At 32.8% G+C, this 16776-nt stretch overlaps 2 protein-coding genes across 3 annotated transcripts in view; one reads left to right on the top strand and one right to left on the bottom strand.

Moving 5' to 3' along the window:
* LOC147077704 (ovochymase-1-like) overlaps positions 1–4443 on the bottom strand; it is a 54708-nt gene extending 50265 nt beyond the window's left edge. The window contains exon 1 of one of the 2 annotated variants that reach the window (XM_085960678.1): positions 4318–4443. The gene's annotated coding sequence lies outside the window, so the exon portion shown is untranslated. The remainder of the gene's footprint in view (positions 1–4317) is intronic. The other variant, XM_085960677.1, reaches the window with a different exon arrangement.
* Positions 1–16776, top strand: part of LOC147077701 (ovochymase-1-like) — a 153942-nt gene that overhangs the window by 98320 nt on the left and 38846 nt on the right. The gene's annotated exons all lie outside the window — the stretch shown is intronic.

Genomic DNA, 16776 nt, shown 5'->3' with positions numbered 1-16776 from the left:
GTATTAAGAAAGCTTGAATATACCTTATGTTTCGACTATTTATTTATATTGATCCATGTAGGTACTATCAAAATATGGTAAGTATATACAGTGAAAATATTCCTGAATTTTACAAAAGGAGTTTTAACTTTAGGTCCAAATATCTCAGGATCCATTTTGATGGACTTGATACATAATTATTGTGAACCACCCATTTGTTGTCCAAGATAGACGTAGTTATTGACCCGCTCGATTTGCGTGCCATTAATGAGGATTGCTTTTAGTTCACCAGTACAGTTTATCATTACTTTTAGTACATCTGTATTTATTAAAACCGGTTATTATAAAGAGTATTCAGGAAATTGAATATGCATTTACGCCATAAAGATAAACCAGTAATGATGGAATTAAGTGTTTCTCAACCTTTTTACACCTGCGGACTACTGAAGACAGAAGAAATGTTTTGCGGACCGCTAACACATAAATAAAAAATAATATTTATATAGAATGGGCCTGGATTTTCTGGAGTTGCTCGGGCGGATAAAACGGTAATAAAATGAAAAAATTGGTGTGTGTACTTATGTACGCGCGTTAGAAGTTATACTTCTTTAGAGTAACAAAACTTGTGATAACATAGATTCTTCGACTAGCTCTTAATGATCTTGTTAAATTACATACTCAAGAAAAAGGGCCGCTTATTGGAGCACTGTTGGTTTATTTCTATACACTTATATAATTATTTCTCTTTGTTTTTATTTTTAAAGTAACAACTATCACTCTCGTTTGTTTACGTAAGGAATTGCAAATGGCCGACAATAATAAATTCGTTGCCTAGGCAACGAAGAAATTCTACTATCAAACTTGCGTTTATATACAGCTGACTGATTCGCACTTAACTTCATACTGTCACGTACTTTCGTAATTTTTTAATTAAAGTTAAATAAATAATTGTGGATTTTTTAAATTCAAAACAAAAAAAAATTGTTTAATTTTTAAATTTTATGGTATAAAACAATAATAAAAAAACATTTAAACACACATATTATCAACCATACTCCTATTATTCTTACTTATTTCTTCCTCCTTTTATGATATTCCTCCTCCAGTGACATTCAAAACTGAGCCAATGTTTTTATTTTATATCTGGACATCAGTGGGGCATCATAAGAAGAATAGATTACCTAGGTATTTTTCTCTCGAAGTGTAATGAATGTATGTCTTCCATGAAGGAATAATTAATCCATATATTGCCTTTTCCAGGATCCTTGTTATCGGGGTAATAGTGATTTAAGTCCTTGAATGTTGAACAACTATGCTTAAAATTAATTTCCGGTTTACATCAGCAGCAATTAAAAATTCTTCCAAAAGTGAAGTCTTGTACGTCGTCTTCTTCCTCTTCTTCTTCGTCGTGTGTCGGGTCTTTAATAGCTACAATGTGTCGCTCCAGAAGTTGGCGAAGGCAACACCATTTTCCTCGACTTGCAATTGCAGCTTACTGGGCAAACCTTGCATGAAAAAATGCTCCATGTTTTGTATTTCCCCGCACTCGGAGGTTTGGTCATCGGAGAACCCCCACCATGTTGTCTCGAATGCGCCCTACTATGGTTCTCAGTCTTTTGAGGGCTTTCCATGTACAGTACCCGAGACTGGCTGGCTCCGGGCTTACCCAATCTTCCGGTGGGACGGTCGGTATGGTTGTCCCCATAAAGCATCTCCTAGATTTTAGCATATTTTTACGTAGTATAAAATGACTATATTGAAAAATAACAAATACTAGTGAAACGTCTGATAGCGGTTGATTCCGTCACGTCAAACCTTTAATCTATTTGAACAATAAAAACAAAATGCACAAACACTAGTAAGTGCACCGGTGCAGGTTTTGAAGATTTTATTGAAATTCATAGCATAGGCATTTGGACGCCAAAATTTCTGTGGATTAGCAAAAAAATTCTGCGGACCACCGGTTGAGAACACTGCACATTACCATATTATCAGATATTACCAGGTGGCATTACGACTTGCCAACATTCTCCTATGTTCTTTCTACAGTTTTTGTTCTAATAGACTCAATTATTTGTCTGTGATCTGCTGCATTAACCTAGTGGAGTCACCTGACTTTGAATGTGTATATTTCATAAGGTTTTAGTAGGTCACAACTAGGGATTCAAATCCCGGGATCCCGAGCTATTTTCGATATCTATGAATCCCGGGATTGATAAACATAATGCCAAAACTTTCGGGATTGATTTTTTATCAAATTTTATGGAAAATAAAAACGAAAATAAAACAGAAAAAATACTTTTAATAACAAATAACTACATTAGAAATAAGCTGAGTTTGAATTAAGTTTGATTTATACCCATGTGTAAGTTGCCGATTCATTTTTAGTAAGTAATTTCACAATGATTTCATACGTTTTACGGTAATTTCATATTTGGCTGACTAATTAGATTTATGAAGCGGAAAGGCCATACGTACACCATGATCTGCTTTACTATTTTAAATCTCGCTAACCCATTCATTAAGTCTTTACTATCAGAAACAGTAATCTCATATTAATGTATTTCCAAGATTAAACGTAAACAATATTAACAATAAATGTCTTAAATAGTATAAATTATACTAGATTTTTTGACCGATTTTATCAATGTATTAACAATGGAAAAAATGCCAATCCTGGGATTGTCAAATTGTAATCCCGAAATCCCGGGATTAGAGTTTTGGCTCGGGATTGGATTCCCTAGTCACAACACTATATCCTTATTATAATTATCCTAAAAACTCTTGGATAACAGGCTTATTTCTCATCTAAGCGCCATTTGTTGATTTATCCACACCCAAAATCTATTAGATTTGAATCGAGTATATTCTTATAGACATTGACGTTTTAAGAGATATTTGAAAATTGTGTTACCTATCCGACACCATACGTATTGTACCTTTACGTCAATCTGTCACAAATTAAAAAAATGTCCTTTAATACTTTCTATATTTATACTCGATATGCTAGTACTGCACTAGTAATCATTTGTTTAAATATTAATAAGAGTATCTTATCATTTAATTGTTTCCTTTCACGACCCGATTACAATAAACCTTTCCTTTATTTACGAGTGTGTTATATATTTATTTATAATATTTTGCTTTTACGTGGATGTTTAACAAATGTGTTCTCCCTGTTTCACTCTCTCCTACACATTTCCGTATGTTTTCTCTCATTCAACGGGTACAGCTGACAGATATATAGATAAAACAACACAAATATAATATATTATATAAGGTAATTATTGTTCATTGAGAATGGTTTTTACAACAAGTCCAAACCGTCGAAGAAATACTGAAGAATACACGGTGACAGCCCAACAATCAAAAACAATTAATTCATTCCCAAACCACAAACATTCCCTAGACGAAATAAAAATGACACTTGATGAAAAAGTTATGACGTGTTAAAGCACCAACGTACTTTATTGCATGGAAAGTGTATATAATAACAACACACAACACTTTTAACCACTAAATAACTGACTTTTACCTACAACATATACCTTTATTACACTTTGTTTTTCTTTTTGTTTGTGACAGAACAAATAAAATCGATGATCTTTGAGATTTTTTAAGAACATGTCACATGACTACTTACTTGATACACCTTCAATAAGTTAGGTATAGTATAGTTTTTTTTTTTAATTTGTTTTATTTCCTGGTTTTTATTATATTTGTGTTACTCTCCTTTGTGAAATAAACCAAATGTCTGGTCGGTGTTAATACATTATGCCCTTCAAACGTCTTAACTAAGCGGCTGGTAGAGCAATTCATAAAAGTAGTCGCGCACGACACGGAAATTTTCGTTATTGAAATTTATTTATAAACCGCTATTCCGTTTTAAGCCAATGACATTATTAATGGACAACGCACTCAATACAATAGCTAGCAAGTGAATTCGCGCATAGCGACATTCGCACATGTATAGGTAGACGTCACGTAATTTCCATTATGCGATATCACGAATCGGGAATTTATAGCAATATGACCTTTATTGTAATGGCGTTAGAACAGATTATGCCATTCGGCAGACCCGACAAAAAAATGAGTGTCATTTTTTTACAGACGCTTCGTCCATATTAATGTCATTGGTTTAAGCTTTTTAAAATAAATATCTACCTAAAATATAAATAAAATATTAAGTTACAGCGTAATAAACTAATATGTTACTATGCAAAAAAAAAGTTAATCCTTTGCACGTAGAAACATATTTTTATTCCATCGAAATACTTGAAAAATACAAGATATTTTATCTAATTTATTGATGTATTATTTATATATTTTTAAATCTACTTACCCAATAAAGTAGATATGCGTATTATTAATACACGTAGGAAAAAATCGCTTGTAAATAAATATACAAAAACTATCTTAAAGTTTCTTGTACACAACACCCACCGCACGAAGATTATGATATATAAAATTTAAATAGTTTTATTATGTACTGATCATCACTCGTTGACCTTCAATATAATGATATAACAGTGGTTGTCAATAATTCGCCTTAGGAATACTTTAATTATTTGATGAAAATTGACAAATTTTATTAAAAACAATTCTATGTTTTTTTCATCAATGAAAATGTCTCAGTTTATCGTATGGATTTTTTATAATTGTACGTTTTAAACATCCCTACACCCAGTGGCGGTTCGACGACTTTCTATCTGGTAGGGTTTAGCCATTAATTATTAAATATACCTACCTATCTACCTACTTTCTCATATTATACAATGTGTACCAAGCTACTTATAATATGATATAAAAGTATTTTGTAGTTGTGATCATTCTCGTCACAACTACAAAATAAAAGAGAAGTTTCTAAATGGGACTTAGAATAGAGTAAAGTTAAAGAGAAGAGAGAACATGAGACATAAGCAGAAACAAAAGGAAAGGCCATGGATTACCTGCATCCTTTTCAAGCTGAACAATAATTACTTCCGCAACCTCGCAACTGACAACTGTAAAAATTAAATTAGAATACAAGAAGGCATTACACGGCTGAAGGCACGTGCAATTTATGGTTAAAGATGTAAATAATAATGTCCTGGGCGCCACACGATCTTGAAACCGTGAAAGATAATAATTTTATAACAGTGTGGAATAAAGTGGGACCAATAAATAAAAGATCAATTTATATACTTGACAGAAACTAAATTATCGTCAAAGCAAGAAATTAGAATTACATTAAAAGGTTTTTTTTTTTTTTTTTAGAATTATTAATAACCATGTCCTTGCTTTTTCGTACAAGGTGGTTGTTAGTAATTTTGAACAATCACAAACACCCAGGCTTTGAGAAAAACACATAAATGTTTTTGTCATGACCGGGAATCGAACCCAGGAACTCTCGGGTGGAAGGCGAGCGCCTTACCCACTGCACCACGAGAGCCGCCCTACATTAAAAGGTTATTAAGCGGCTCGATATTGAAATTTGGAATTACTAAAAGAAATACGAGCAGCTTAGTTAGAAAAGAAACATTGAAAGAGTAGTGAATCAAATAATAATAGTTTTAAAATAGCAAAATGGAACGACAAGAGACCTCAAGCACTGCGACTGCAATTGTGCTCCTTTAAGTGACGTCCATTATAAATGTTGGGTAAAACTAAAGTGGAGCACGACTATACTGGATGACAGACAGACTCAAAAAGCCCTGTTGCTGCGTTCGCACCTTGTGACCTCTGTTGCGGCCGGAAATTCCATCGGCGACATCTATTATTAATCGCGTTGCTCCATCGACGCTTCCATAGACCTTCGTCGGGGTTGCCAGAGGTATGAATGTTTGTTATGTTCATTTCGAACATAACAAATACTATGATTTTATTAACGAGGACATGAGTAATTTTTCCGAATAAATAATATAATTATCGAGTCGTTACTTATGCCTAAAAAGCGTGCTTAAAAATAATAACTTAATTAATAATAATAATTATTATTATTATACACTTACCACTATCAGTTTGAACAACGACATACTGCGAGCGTTTTTACTCACTTAGGGGTTATTTGATTCGCTCCCCAGTATGCGTATACTAACGCTAATGCATTCACATCCTTTGCAGAACGAGATTTGTACCACGGCGACGGGTTGGGCCAGAGTGGTCAGCGAAAAAAATCGCCATAGCTTTATTAATTTATACATATGTGTCAACGAGAAATAGGGCATATTTAATTTAATCAATTACTTTAATACCGCATAATCATCATTATTTTAGTACATAATTTACAATCTTTGCTTTATTTATTTGTATGATAATAATAAATATGTCTATACAATCGCGATGGGTTTAGATGGATAAAGTAAATTAAATAGACAATTTTAAACATGTAAGACGTGTATTTTTGACATGATAGTGATGTGGGGATAGTCCCTACGAACCCTTAAGGTAGAGCCGCCCCTGCCTACACCCCATTGAAACGTACGTTAGCCGGAATCAAATGGACTTGGATTAGAGTCTCACTCCGTACCAATATCTTTTTCAATTTCCCGGGATAAGTTACAATTTTCTCACCTTGTAGGACAGGAATTCCCGACCATATTTTTATCAAGAGCACATTTACAGCCAAAAATAGAATGACACGCACATTTTTACATAACATAGACAGAGAATACTGCATAATTATAATATAATAACCAATTCTTATATTCAACGAATAATTCACAAGATTTGAGATAATAATAACAACATTATATATTGTGCCAATATGCTTTAACCAATTAAGCTACGGGTCTCTTACTTAATTACGACCATTTTAACTAGTAGATCCTTCATTAAATACTTATCAAATCGAGTCATTTTTGACTATCGGTTTTTGTGTTTTGGGTTCATTAATTATTGCCTTAATTACTAACCGATGCCCGGGTCTCGCTCTGACTTAGATTTGTATCGGTGATTCACGACATCTATTTTGATGTTATTATATTCACTGTTGAAAATAATGATTCGCATAAATAATTTGAGCCAAAGCATGATTTTACCTTGTGAATGTCTCACATTATTTAAGGGAGAGATATTTTTTCAATCCACCAGGTGCTTGTTTAACCATACATCGACGATAAATTTAATATACCCATTCAACCGACACAAAAATTCAATTGCAATATTTTTTTCATCAATCGAATTAAAATATTAAAACAATCATATTTTGTTTATTTTTGTTAAGATAAATGAGTCCGTAGGCGCACGCAAAATTACTCGCGGGCATAGGGTTGGAAGTCCCTATCGTAGGGTGTAACTTAAGTTTAATTTGAGTGAGTACGCCTTGTATGAAAATAAATTATGCATTTCGCTCAATTTGGAAGATTGTTCATCAACAACCCTTTAGTTAGTCTATTGGAGAGCTTTCCGTATTCAGTATTCAAATATAGCTCCAGAAAGACGCGTTCTGCTCGCTTTACTAATTTTTCGATAATCAGTGGCTTGATTCGCTTCTAATCCAGGCAGTCGGTTCTCGTCGAGGAGGACGGGCATATGCATGGTTGTTTCCATGAAGCTTATCATTTATTTACGCCTCGTTTTAAATAAATATTTTGTACCTATGCATGACGTTTTATGGATTCCTCTCTTATGTAGTTTTCTCATTTACCAAATCAACGTCACTACATAACCACTTCAAACGAAACGACAGATGCCTCGCGAACATTAATGCGTATGTCCACCTCGGATTGGTTGGTCGGTCAGTCCATATACCAATATCGTAGTTTTAACTACCAATTCTGATGGAAATATATTTTATTAATTAAAATAAAATAAAATATGTAGTATATATACCGGATTCGCCCCCTTCAACGAGAATTCGTGTCAACTGGAAGACAATATATACCAGTGGCGAAGACTCCATACTAGGCGATTATTTAAAGCCTACCTTCTTAAGAAAAATAATATTTATTTTCATATTAACGTATTTAAATAATCACAAATAATAATATATTCAATATGCCCAAAGTCACCCATCGTATAATTGTCATAATTTTACGATATTTTCCCATATTTTAATAAGCACCATCTATAGCATCTCTCGAAAGAGAAAAAAAAAATAAAACACCGCCTTCCGCTTCACATATTGTACAGGATTATTTTGACGTGAATCGTCGGGTTTTTCAATATGAAGTTTTTTCTCATAATTTCAAAATATCTGGCGTCCCGCATACAAATCTACAAGTTGTTTCGTTAGCGCTTACATCGCTAGAGCACATTTATTCAAAATAATTGATAAGAAGACTTATAAGATGGAACTGTTAATAATTATTAATTTAAAAAAATAATTTCTATGGGATTCAATCACATAAATATGTATTGATTGTTTTTAAAAATATAAAATAATTTATCTCGTGTTTTATTTATTTATTAGTTCACTCATTAAAAAAATTATATATCTGATATTGTACCTACCTAAGTCTGTGTTTTAAATAATTATAGAAGTATTTTAAAATGTCTAGTTTTACGGGTTAAATTATAAATTGTTATGGAACATAATATATACACAACAACAAAGATGATATGTAATATATTTTGAGCATATGTTACGTTTATAAATGTTTAGGAAAATACATAAGTAATTAAAACCAATTGCTTATTTTTATAAACTAATTATAACAAACCAATTAAGCTTTTGAAATTTCATCGATTTAGCGTACCTATTCATCAGTAATATTGGGTTATCTTCTTATTTCCCGTAAATATATCTGACAAGCATGGTTACTCTCACGGCCTACCTCTTTCAAAAAGTGACCCTTCGCCACTGATATATACAGGCATTTATACTAATTAATTTTAGCGAAAAATTATTTATAGAAGATATGAATAATAATTAAATAAATTATAATAAATTCTACATTAAAAAACAAGTGCATAATTTACCTAGCTTATTAGAATGCAATTAATAGTTATAAATAACAAAAATCTCTAATTGTTAACAAAAACTAAACCTGGACATTAGCTGGCAATGATTCCTAGAAGCTACAAGTGTATAATCTTGCAAAAGATCTTTGGCCTTATTTCGTGAGGATGACATCTGACTATATCACTTCAATATTTGATGAGCATAATGTCGCCAGATTTGTCGCAACGTAATGCCACCTATGAGCCAGCCACATGATATGACGTTTGGATATAAATACCGGTAAACCTCATGACGTTTAGTGGTCCAGCGCATCTATCCTATACACAAGGCTGCTATCGGTCGCTATCGACGGCTATCGTGGGTAGTTCATTATGTTTATGTATTGAGGTATTATAATTTGTTACAATAAGTTAGTTGTAATTGTTACAATAAGTGCTATGTTTTAACAACGTCTCTCTGGGCTATGTTAACTTTTAGAGTGAGGTAGACAGTTTTGACAGCTTAGACGGCTAACTTATTGTAACAATTATAATACCCCACTACATAAATGTGATAAACCACCCTCAATAGGGTAGCAGCCTTATGTATAGAATAGATGGGTAGAAGGAAAACAGAGTGCGGAAGACCACTACTTTGGTGACTTGATGGCCGGTCTGACTGTTATTGGGACCATAATTAATTGGGAATTTAATCCAATATTGTTTGATTTAAATATAATAGTAATCTAATGTTGAAGATATATCTATACTATAATTTGAAGAATATATTTGGATGTTTGTATGTTTGTTTGTACCGTCCTTCGGTTTTTCTTTATACACATCCACACGCGCAGTCGGATTTCGACAAAATTTGTACAGTAGACGAAGACTTACGAGACAGAGCTGGTCTCAAATTTCATATTTAACCCGTTGCACCTCGGGGACAGTTTTACGGTTTTCGCGGAAAAGGGGCGCCACGTAGATGGTCTTGAAACGCGGAAATTACTGCTGCGACCCCCGTGTTTTATTGAAATTGTCACCAGAATGTGTACATTTAAAAAATATTGGCGTTTATTTCAGCTCAATCGGAGGTCAAATGGCAAAGTTAGATACAAATAATTGTGTTATTAGAATCGCTAAGCGCGGCGCGGGCGACAGTGTGCTGCCACATCAGATCGGAATGCTTCACTCACGGACAATTATTGTATGTAGCGGCATCAAGAGTAGGGGGTAGTAAAAATCTATATATTTTGGCTCCAAATGGAAAAGTCACAAATATTGTATATCGAAAAGCCTTGGAATAATGGATTGGATATTTATAAATTATGGATGTATATTTATATTATATAGAAATATACAACATTTTAAGATATTTAAATGAAATAAATGTACTAAAATAAACTATATTAAGTTAAAAATAAAAATCTCTAATATTATATTTTTTAACTTTTTTAAATTCAATCCTTTGCACTCTACGTATTAAATTTAGAATTTTTATTTTCAAATATTAAACCATTCCAATCCCGGGCATCGCTGGGTGATTCTGCTAGTAATTTTAATATACGTCAGATATATACATACTGTACGTTGGTATATACCTAATCACGAATGTTCAACATTCTCAAATCTTGTGAAATATAGTAATAGAAAAATAGTAATCAAATGTTGTTCATCTCTATAAAGAATAAATTTAATAACATCATGAAAACCAGTTCAAAATAAAGTAAAAAAAATATTAATAATTAAAACCGTTTCGATGTTACGATTTATAATAACTGGTGTTATTAAAAAATATGGTATTATTTTTAAACACCCTACTTTTCTTATTGATTGTGGGATATCGGGTTATTACATGTCCTCTCGGCATCAGGCATTATGCTAATTTCTTTATGCTTTATGTGCATGTTCTATGGATAACTTCGATTTTTTTCTAGCATACATATTTATAATTATATAAACACATAAGCCATTGTTAACTATAAATACCTAAATTATCGACTTGCCAACTTTTGGCAGCAACCTATTATTGATAATAATCACCATGGATATCTGCGCCAAAAGGTTTTTTTTAAACAACAAATCAATATAATTTTTATCAAATCATAAGGTTCATTCTCCACACAATTTGGTTATTTTAGGATACAATTTCCTTATCTCTATTTCCGATTTTTACTTGCTAAGCACAATAACTTTCAACGATGAAATTAATGCCTGAATTTCCTACCGGAAACTTAAACATAATCAAAACCAGATTGAAAATGCCTATAAAACTTAATTGCACGCTCATCTAATGGTACTTTTTCTTCGAAACCGTCTAAGACCATTCTAGAAATCTACACCTTTCAACCTGCGGGACCCGAAAGAGTAAAGGAAGCAACTACCGGTACCTACTCAGTAGATATTTCATTTTAAAAGAAAATTACGTCGAATGTTCTCGAAAATATTCGTGATTCGAATTTTCCAGCCAGCGGGGGGCATTTATCACCAAAAAAATGTATGTTAGGTACAAGGTTTAGGGTACCTTACTTACCAGATTATGGAAATTATTAATAATAAGTAAATATTGTACAATAACAAGTGTGATGCTCTGAATTTACAATCATTTACAAAAAAATACTACTTTTCATAAAAGAAAATGCAATAAAAAAAAAATATATATAGTTATATATTTTGACAATTATTATCAATATCGTAGTTTCCATTCTCCACAAAAGAATGGTTTTTTGTCTCTCTTGTAAAATTTGCGCAATTCAAGATAAGTGTTAAGATTGCGCAATTTTTATAGAAGAGACAAAAAGCCATTTACGCTGCTCCACCCGGCTACGCACAGGGTCACTTCGTGGTTATATTTATCTTAGGTATTTAAAAAATAATAAGGGGTAATTATTTTTTTAATATTAAAATATCTGAATCCTTGGAAGCAACCTTGGGTTTGGTCTAGTTTTATTTCTTCGCCTGCATACTTTAGTTTTACTTCCCTATCTTGTAGATAACTGCTGAACAGTTTGTACAAGTTAGGTGGTGTTGACTTGATTGCAAGGGCGTTTTTTTATATATGGCCACCATGCATTATCAAATGCACCTTGAATATCTAAGGAAATTAAATAAGTGATTCTTTCAATTCGAGATGCGTTGAGATTATAATATGTACGGCTTTGTTTAGTGCGTATTCTGTTGATGTCTGAGGGGTAAAGCCAAACTGTTTAGTGCTTTTTACTGCTTGGTTCCCATTCATTCATTTAATTTTTTTTAAAATTGATGAGTCGCCAAAAAAGTAACAATGCCAAAATGCGACGCAAAAATTAAGTTAAAGACGCTTGATTTAGAAGAACGCTGATGAGTGGGTATTAAAAAGGCCTATAGTTAAAATTTGTCGCAATTAGTACGTCACCTTGTAGCATAGAGGTAATGCACGGACGGGACGTAAGCCCAGGAGATGCAGGGTTTGATTCCCTGCCGGGATGGCTTACTTTTTTCAAAAATATTTTTTCTATTGGTTATAATATATTTTCTCAGAAAGTGTTTTCCAAAATGATGTATGTTGAAAGACATTACAGTTACTTAGACATTATATTTTCAGTTGTTTTTTGCTAGCAAAACGATTTAGTAATTTTACGAAAATGTATGTTTTATCGTTGCAGGTCGATTTGTTGTTTTTTGTAAGATGCCAGTGCACTCTCTGAATTGCTAGTTTTTCTAGCACTTTTCCGAAAACCGGGAGGAGTCCGATAGGCCTGTATGATTTTGTGTCCATAGCGGTTACATGTAAGTTGTACGTATGCAGTTAATCGTGGGACACTTATTCGTGCGCCGCAGTACGTGAAACTTGTGTTCGTATAATGAGTTATAGTACGATGAGTTCTTCGTTGAACATTTCACCGTGGAATACATTTGTACGTATCTTACAAAATGCGGCGATAGTTTGCAAATAGTACTGTTCCAATTAGATTAACCTAACCTAACCTAACCCAGTAAAGACATGTTGTTGCATACGTACAAATATACTCCACGGTGAAATGTTCAACGAAGAATTCGTCATTTGATTAAATGTTACACGAACTCATGTTTCACGTACAGCGGCGAATAAGTGTCCTGCGGTGAACTGTGTACGTACAAATTTCCGGATACGGTCCATAGTATCTTTTCCAAGTTTAGGAACGGCCTTAATGATCGCTATTTTCCAAGATTTCGGGAAGTGAACGAGTGTCAGACAGTTACTGTATAGTAATTGAATTTCTTCTGGGAAGTTCTTTGAGAAATTTTGGCAGATATCTAATGTGAGGTTGTCATGTCTGGGTGCTTTTTTGGGCTCATGTTATGTAAACGGATAGTATATCAGTGAGTATAAATTGGATATCATCCTCTCCGCCCGGAATATGGTTGTCCGATGTGTATCTGATGTGTTGTTGTATCGGTGTATCTGTTGTTGGATTATCGTACGGGAAAAAATTTCCCATTAAGGCTTTTCCAGATTCTTTTGCGGTTGAGTGCTTTACTCCCTCTGGGGTAAGTGTCGATTGTATGTAGCTGGTATTTGTTTTTTTTTCGCCACCTTATAGTTACTGCCTTCCCCCAAATAAAAAAAATATATTATATTGAGTGGAAATATGACACAAGTCAATGAAAATTAAAATATATACCTTACAAAAATATCAGGTATTTTAACTATTACATAATATAACATTTTGAATTATAATGCATAAAGTATCTGAATTGTATGCATAAGATATATTTATCAAATAAAGCTCGAAGGAACAATAATTTATAGGTCAAAGAATATTAAAAAAAAACGAAAATAAAAATGCGCCACAGGCAACTTTTTTTATCATAAAGTTCATTTCATATAACCGAATAGGTATTTTTTTTATAAAAATATCATTAATAATGTGTTTTTCTACTTTTCTTCTTTTTCTTCTTTCACCCTGTCACGACCCAGCATTTGGGCATAGAGCAACCACAAGTTCGCGCCACTTCCCTCAGTCCTTCGCCAACTCTCGTGCCTCCCACCATGCCAGACCTGTAGCACGTAGATCGCTTTTGTAGCACCGCTGCAGGGTAAGGGAGGGCCGGCCACGGCGACGGAAGCCTTGAGGCAGTGCCACAAAGGTACGAAGCGTCGCATTTACGTTATTGTGCTTTTACCACCCTTAAATTCTAACCAAACCTAACCTAACACCCTCGCTTGGCGCTTGCATGAATGTGTATAATGTGTGAATCTTATGAGTTTCATTTTTGTTTAATGTGAAATAATTGTCTATCAACATAAATACGCTTGCCTTGAGATTGCTGAGGTAGGGATTGCAATACTGAATGAAAATGTCAATACCGGTTTTTCGGTATTTCTTATTGAATACCGGTATTTTTAAACATTAAAAAAACAGAAGTAGGTGCTTATCAATAAAAATATAGCTATTAAAATCTTTTAAAAATATTATTTTATAGCAAAAACCTATATACTGAGGGGTAGGGGTTTACGTAGGGTGTTGATTTACACTTTTCCACTTATTAAAAACACTGATTCATGGACATTAAGTATTTATTACGTCAGTATACTTCGCTTGACAAGTAGTAACAATTAATTATTAACAACATTTGTAAATGCACGCTTTGGCGCAAAAAAGGTAGCAAATCGTATTTAGAGGCGACGTAAGAGGCTCAAGGATAGGTAGCCGACTGACCGTATCTACTCTCGACCCTTCGTCTGCCCAGAAACAGATAACGGTAACTTTCTTTTTCTTTGTTTCGCTGTGCATCATGCTCTAGCCTTGACTCATTTACAATTACAATTACAATAATATCATTATATTTTTGATGGGGGATTTAGGCATTATGATAATATAATAAATATTATTTGGTATCAATACCTACATTATTATTATGTTGATATTTAAAAATTTGTATTGATCATAATTGTAGAACTAGTGATTTTTTTACAAATAATTTGAATATAATGATAATTGTAACAAAAGCCCTCAAAAGTACATCAAGTGAAAATAAGTCCGGCTGCAAGAAAAGCTTCTTAAATTCAACGCTTGTATAGTCGTACAAACAATTCGTACAAGTCGTACAAACATTTTTGTCACTGATGTTTTCTATTTCTAAATAATATTATGATAATTCATCTCGACAATTACTTATATAAATATATTTGTTTTATTAGTTTTTCACCTCTGTTTGATTCACTCAATATATTTGGATTTTAGTAGCACATAACTTGTAATTCATTTTAAAAAACGTAAACGAGTGTGCTTTCTTAATACCGAAAATTTCGGTATTTTGGATTTTTAAAACCGGTATTTCGGTATTGATAAATACTGGAATACCGGTATTGCAATCCCTATGCTAGGGACACTAGATGGAGGTGGGAGAGGATGAAAGTGACCGAAGGCTAATGAGAAATGTCAATAGTCAGAGATAGATATATTAAAGAAATAAATAGTTTATTATAATTTCAATGCCTTTCTAAGCTTCAATAAACATCATACAAAATAGTGCAGAATACATGACTAAAGCACGTGTTTCCGTAAAGTTTTTTACATTGGGATTAACAGCATAGATTTTCACACCTTTGCCCAGTGATATATGGTCGTCGTCCAAAATTGTGCCTGTTCAAAAAAAAAATATTTTTTATATTTTGAAAATTAAAAAATAATATATCATTCAATTAATGACTTAAGTATCTACTTTTAATGCAATAGTGGTTCTCAAATTTTTTATACAAAATACAGAAACAAATAATATAGCGATACTTTAATAGTAATATTATATTCAAGCATAGCATTAAATAATTAGTTTATTCTTTATTTTTGTGTTTATCACCTAGTTATAATATTTAAAAGTATAATTATTTGTAAATGTAAATGTATAAAAAACGACTCAAATGGAATAGTACAAAACCTAAATCCATTAGAATTTAAATTCAAATTCCATCAAGTACCCTCTGTCGATGGTATTAATAGTATAATTTATAATTTTACTACAAGAAAGGGACCACGAAATGTTTCAGTCACACCATAAAATTATTTTAATTAAATCAAAAAAATTCTCTGCAGTCTTATAAAAAATATGATGATTTTGATTATCAATGTATTGGTCTTATGGAGGAATATAAATACTTATAATAATTAGTCCTGTGACATATTATGTTAACTCGTGAGATTTCGAATGAAGAAATTTAATGACAATCTGAAATACATTCTTTATGTAATTTACAATCATGGCATGCTAGGTGTTTTGGTTTAAATCATGGCTGGTGGCATGTGTGACATCTTAAATCCAAGATGAATGATCTATTCATTGGAGTTGGTAATTGACTCGTAATTTTGGAAAATTTTCAATATGTTATATTCATTTTTCTAATCAGAAGCGACCGCCATCTTCGTATTAATGTGTCACATTGACCACATGCCACGTTTTTACGAGCGTACATAAGTGAAACGGCAAATAATTTTCAACTGTATGTAGAACGAAATTTCAGCCGCGTTGGCATTCGGAGACCGATAGTCGACCTGTTTGCACCTAAATTTGTTTTGTGATGGCGTCGGAGGTATATATTCTGAAATCGTGTAAAGATGACTAAAAAACGTTCCGCATGTACTTGAAAAAGGAAACATGTCAATGAATATACTATTAATATTACGAATATAAATGAACAAAACATAAAAAGGACGCATGTTTAATTTTTATGACAAATTATATTTCGTTCGGCTCGCGTCATTTGCACAATCCGCGCATCGCCTAGTCACTATCTTTTTAGACCATGGCTATAGCCTTAAGAGAAACACCTAGTAAGCCATGTTTTATTGCAATAGAACAACACAAGAAACACTACACAACCTATTTAATTCTGGCCATAAAGAAAATTAAAGATATAAATGGAGGAACCTAATTAGCCACACATCAATGCAACTAACTCCCCAACCACATTGTACGAAA

Source organism: Rhyacophila brunnea, unplaced genomic scaffold, assembly GCF_057557595.1.
Source record: "Rhyacophila brunnea isolate RB1 unplaced genomic scaffold, BYU_Rbru_1.0 scaffold_12, whole genome shotgun sequence".
NCBI classification, from domain to species: Eukaryota; Metazoa; Arthropoda; class Insecta; order Trichoptera; family Rhyacophilidae; genus Rhyacophila; species Rhyacophila brunnea.
Note: the sequence above shows the minus strand (reverse complement) of the source record. Positions and strands in the feature narration are given on the sequence as shown.